We start from the raw sequence: 6000 nt of genomic DNA on the forward strand, positions 1-6000 counted from the left end.
GCACATTTATAGGATGCAGTTGTCCAGCCCGTGACCTCCTGGGATTTGCTTACTGTGTCCGGCTTGACCTTTGAAGCATCCTCTGTGTTAAAGGGTCCGTTGAACGTGCATTTTCACTGCTGTGTACAATGATCTGTACCGCAGTTTATCACCCAGTCTATGGCTATCCATTTCACACGCTTGTTTCCTTGTTCTGCGAACAGAGCTGCTATGAACACTGTAGGTTGTCGAGATGATTAAATGAATCTATCTTATTTATCCACCCATGTATTTATCTCTCCGTCTGCCTATGCTGCGTGCAGCGCCTGGCAGACAGCCAGAGCCACATGCGTGCGTCGTTGTTATTACTCATTGCAGGGCCAGTGACAGCGCCTGAACTGGGTATTCTGTCGGCTGTGGCGTGTGGACACACAAGCACACTCACACTCTCACACTCGCGCTGACACGAGCACACACTCCTTGGCTGGATTTTATCAAAAGACCCCCCCACCAAGGTTGATGCGAAGAGCGAGGCTCCAACTCCCACGCGTCTCGTCTCTGACTTGTGACGGGTGCTCAGGGAAACAGAGCCCAGGCGAGCGCAGCCGGGCTCCCTGGGCAGACAGAGGCGCGGGGCTCCGGCCAGGTTGGGGATAGGAAGGAGAGGCCGGGTAAAGTCTTCCAGGGCCAGAGGGAGGTGAGCTTTCTCCAAACCAGAGTGCTGGGATCCACGGGCGTGACAGCGCCACAGGTCCACCCACTGTGCCCTCCGCAGGGAATTCGAGAGCTCCGTGGAGACACACCAGCACCCCTCATCCCACAGGGGATCAGGAGCGAGCCAGCTTGCTGACCGCAGAGCAGGGCCACGGACTCATTCCCACCCGGCTGGGGGGGCCACAGCTGGGCGGTGCAATGACCTCTGAGAATGTGCAGATCAAAACACGCTGCTCCAGAAGGAAGCCGGCCCGCGACAGCACCTCCTGAGCTCCCTTCTGCTTCCGTCTCCTCCCCAGGAGACAGGGCCCCTCCCCCCGTTCCCAAGAGGGCCGGGGCTTTGGAGGGGACACTGAGAATGGGGGATTCGTGTGTATGCGAGCTCACTGCAGGATATCCTCTACAAGGCGGGCTTTTCCCGTCTCCCTCACGCGTGAAATCTCACCACTCAGAGCGGCGCGGGCGCGTGGTACGTGCTCAGTAAATGTGCAGACGTGGCTGGACTGACGCGTCTCTCCCCTGGGAGGTGGGGTCCGGCTGGGGTCGGGGCCAGGGCCTGACTCTGGGTGGACCAGACGGGGGTGGTGGAGGAAGGTGTTCAGCTCTGTTCTAGAAGCGCTGAGGATGCAGAGCGGAGAAGGTGCAGCTGAGATGAGCCCAAAGGAGGGGCTCCCGGGGGAGCGGGGCTCGAGGTGAGAGGGGAGCCCGCACCCCGCTGACGGAGGCTGCGCCGTGTCTGTGCTGCTGAAGCGGGCTTGTCCGTCTACGCCTCACGCCTCAGTGACGTCAACGTGATGACGGAGCGTCAGAGCGGCGACGTGACGTCATCGCCCACGCACGGCCCGCGGCCGCGAGCTGCGTTCTAGCCCCGCCCTGCGCGACCTCGCAGCCTGCGCTCGTCGCGTCCTCCTGCCCCAGACGCGGTGTCCTGCCAGCGGGGCCCGGCACCCCCGGCACACGGAGACCACGGCGCCTCCTCTCCCGAATCCCAGGCTCTTCCCCAGCGGCTCCGCCTGAGATTGCGGCCTTTGTTTCCTCTGCCCCAGAGCGCGGGCCCGGGCCGCGTTCGTGGTAATGACGGGGGCAAAGCCGCCTGGCATGGTGCCTGGTCAGGACCTTTCTCGCTCGGCCTCTGCACGGTCTGAATCACGGGCAGGGAAGCAGCTTCGGCATGAATCCTGGGGCAATAAGTTGCAGAAAGCACACTGCCAGGACATAAGGGCCCGTCTGCAGCTCTGGGGATGTGGCCCCTGAGCGGCGGGTCAGACGAGGCTTTACCAGGAACCCGGCAACCTGAGTCACCGCTCCACCCCCGAGTCCTCATGGACTAAAGATCTAGTCACTCAGGTGTGAAATAGGCAGGGCGTTCAGCCTTTTGTCCACGGTGTGGCGTGCGCATGACGGATGCTCTTCGAAGGCGCAACAGACACCCTCCCGGGCTCATCCAGAGTCTGACAGACCCAGAAGGGTTGTGCAGGGGCCGAGTGGAAACAGCAGCTCCCGAGCCCCAGACGACCTTCAGTAAACATCACTCTCCACCACACCCTCCCCCTCTGCCCAGGGATGGCTTTCCTTTAGGGGTTGACACCCCCACACACACCGCCCTGCACTGGCAGTCCCTGTGGTCTACGTGGGGCCTTTGCCTTTTCCTACCTGTGAATCATGTGACTTGGGTCCACATGATAAATGCACAGAATCCCCAGCCACGGCATTATTTAGGGTGAGGCATGTGACCTAATCTGGACCAATCAGAGTCGTGTCGGGCTATTGTAGGAGCTATTGGGGAAGTCAGGTGCCCTTTCTGGAGGGCAGGCGAGGATGGAGGTCCTGCAGCACCGATGAGGTCCCAGCCGGGCGGGGTCCGGGGGCTGTCAGGGGACACTGTGGGACCTGAAGTTGAAGCCCACACGGAGGAGGGCAGAGCTAAGAGGGAGAGACAGAAAACTTCCTGATGGTACCTTTAGGGAGACGAACGCAGTCACACCTAAGTCCAGGTAAAATACGTAGATTCCTTCATTTTGTGAGCCAACAGCTTCCCTCTATGTGCCGATTAGGGTCAGGGTTTCTGGTGTTTTGCACAGAAACTGTCCCCAGCTGTACAGTCTCCGCAACCTCGGACGACTAACCTCAGGGTGCTGAGTAGATGCCACACTGGCTGGAGTCCCAAGCCCCCTCCCCCTTCCCCCCACAAGTCCTCAGGCGTATGGACTAATGAAAGCCACGTGACCAAACGTCAGTTACTCGAGCAAATCCCTTTATTTGTTAAACACTAAAAAGTTGCCAGTCTTGACACCTTGCTATTCATAAAAGATTGCTCGTGAGACCCCACAAAAACGATAGTGACACAATGGCGTGTTTCAGCAGCAGGCTGAGAACAGCTGAACAAAAGCGGATCGACGAGTAGAGTCCGACCCTGCTGTGAGCTGTGTCCTCCTGCATCAAATGTCCTTGCCCCCTCCCTGCGAGAGAGCCCTGACTTTATTGCAGGCAGCAATGCCCCCAGGGTAGTACGGAGATCACACCCACCGGCGCTCGTTTCTGCCCTGTGAACGTGGAAATTATATTCACCTACATTACGCTTTAAATAGAGCTTGAAATGTACCCAGTTGAGGAAATATTTACACATGATCGAGGAAATGTCACAGAGCAAAGTGTTCAGTTGCAGAAAATGGCCCTGTTCTTGGAAGGAACCCAGATGGGAGGGCAGGTGCAGCCCGACGAGGACAGTACAGAGCCTCCGTCCTCAAGCTTTCCTTCCCCGCCTCTGGAGCCATGTCCTCAGACGGTGCTTCCTTGCCTCTGAGTGGAATCTTTGCTGAGCGATCAAAGAAAGAAAGGGTATGGGAGATGTGGCCACAAATCCTTCCTGAAATGCTGCAGCTTCCCCGAATGCCTGAAATGGTTAAAAAGCGTGGAGTATAAAACGGGATCCAGTGGGGGGACCTTCTTCTTTGTTGCTTTGGCCATAGAGCCTCCTGTTGGCCTCACCAGAGGGAGTCAGAATGTGATCAAGTTTATACACATATCTGCATATCTATACATACAGTTTGTCCACAAATGGTAACAAACTTAGACACATTTTTTATTTTATATGACCTTCCTTTTCTCAATAAACAAATCTCAAAGATTCTTCCACACTGTTGGAACTACCTTGCCGTCATTATGGTCAAAGGCTGCAGAGCGTCCATCGTACAGACGCCCACGGTTCACTGAACTGGTTCCCTATCTGCTGACATCTATCTAATGCCTGCTTGGAGAGCTGTGAGAATACTGCACAATCATTTATTAAGTGGATCCCTGTTTTTAAACCTCTCGATTGTCTCCAATTTTCCCACCATTACAAATAGCATTGCTATGATAATAAATCTTCACACGTGCCCCTGAATACTTCCTTGGGATGAATTTCTAGAAGGAGCTGCTGGGTAAACACGTTTAAACCTTGAAGCTGCTTCAAGCCCATTTCCCAAGGCCTGAGTCACGGCTGCCCCGCCTGGTGGTGCAGGTTGCATATTGCTCAGAGGTCCCAGAACAGGCAGGACAGGGTTGCGGAGGAGCCCTTGGTCTACTCCACAGGTATCCAGGTGCCCCCTGGAGCAGGTAACTTTTTCGAGTCTGCACAGAGGCAGTGTAAGTGCTAGCAGAGCCCTGGCTGAACTGTCAGACAAAGAGTCTGAGGTCAGAGGAGTGCCCTGACTGAAACCACCCACAAGGGGCCCCAGGGGTTGGGGTCAGGGCCACCTCATCCAGGTGACCCTGAGCATTGCCCATGGTGAGGTGCAGAGCCCTCTCCCTTCTGCCCACAGCCCCTGGGCCTGTCCGTCAACAGCAGGCACGGATTCCCCCGCTGGTCACCAGCCGAGTGACTCCTGTCTGGGTCCTGAGGGTTTGCCTAACCCCACAAATCACCCCACATGGACCAGCCACGCCCCGTGGTCCTGGGAGCCTGTGGATCCCAGAACGGAGGATGGGGCCTGGGCAGCAGCCGGGATGCTGGTGGGGACCAGGAGGAAACCCCTGCCGCCGACAAGGGGGGTTGGATGGGCCGAGCTGGGTGCTTCCTCTGAGCCCAGACCCTGCGCCCCCCGGTCACGCCCAGCACGGCGAGGGGTGCTGGCGTCTGGACAGAGAGCCGTGGAAGGGGAGACGCGGCCCTGAGGGAGCCGTCCCAGCCGAGGGAGCCCACAGCCCCGCGGGGGCCCTGCGGACGGACGCCGCCCCTGTGAAGACCCCGGTCCGCAGGCCCGGGAGCCAGCTCTGTCCCCAGAGGCCGGCCTGGGGCTGCGCAGAGAGCGTCTCTCCTCCTGGGCCACCCGGCGCCTCTGCCGGGGGGGTGGGTGTCCCAGCTGAATCCTCCCAAGGTTTCCACGGTCACACTTTACGGGGAAATCCGGCAGAGCGCCAGCCTCCGTCCGCACCAGTGACAGCGGTCACCTCGGAGCGACAGCGCGGATCTTAGTGGGTGAAAACGCACTTAGAGTAACGCCTACGACAACCTTCCAGGCAGAGGTTTGCCCGTCTGGACGGAAACGGCCCCTCGAGGGGACCCTGCGACGGGAGTCAGGGCCGTCTTCGCCGCAGAGACGGCAGCGGGGCTCTGGGAGCTCCAGCCGCCTTTGATTGCGGGCTTAACGCACTGACCTTGTGCAACTTCAAACCCCCGTCTGGGTGCAGAAGTGGCTCTTTTGAGATGATGGGCTTTTAATGATCACCCTTGACCCTGTCAGCTCAGTGACTGAATCTACAGGAGAGACAGAGACAGGGAGGCAGAGAGATGGAGAGAGACACAGAGGGAGACAAAGACAGAGAGAGACAGGGAGGCAGAGAGACAGAGACAGCTAGAGACAGAGAGATAGAGAGACAGAGACAGAGAGGAAATGGCCTCAGGAGTGTCTTCTGGGAGGTGCAGAGTGGCCCTGCCGGGACCCTACTCCCCAGTCCTGTGAGGTGGGGTCTGGGCAGCGGGGTGATTTGGGGTTTTCTTCTTTCCTTCCTCTGCAAAGAGATGTGGAACCAGAGCCAGAGGATGGGGGCAGAGGGAGGAGGAGAAGCATCACGTGTCTGCTCCAGTGACAGGAAGCACCGATCCCAGCGGCACGTCCGCGGTCCACGTGATGGTATTGAGAAAGGAGATGGGCTCCAGGCTAGACGTTTACAACTGGCCTCCTGTTCACACTTCCCGCGGGGAGAAGAAGATGGGCTCCAGGCCCGCCATTCATTACCAGCCCCCTGTTTACATTTCCTGAAGCAAGAGACAACAGGCTCCAGGACTACATACTTATGACCGGACTCCTGTCTATATTTCGAGAT

The sequence above is a fragment of the Kogia breviceps genome, chromosome 15 (genome assembly GCF_026419965.1).
Source record: "Kogia breviceps isolate mKogBre1 chromosome 15, mKogBre1 haplotype 1, whole genome shotgun sequence".
Lineage (NCBI taxonomy): Eukaryota > Metazoa > Chordata > Mammalia > Artiodactyla > Physeteridae > Kogia > Kogia breviceps.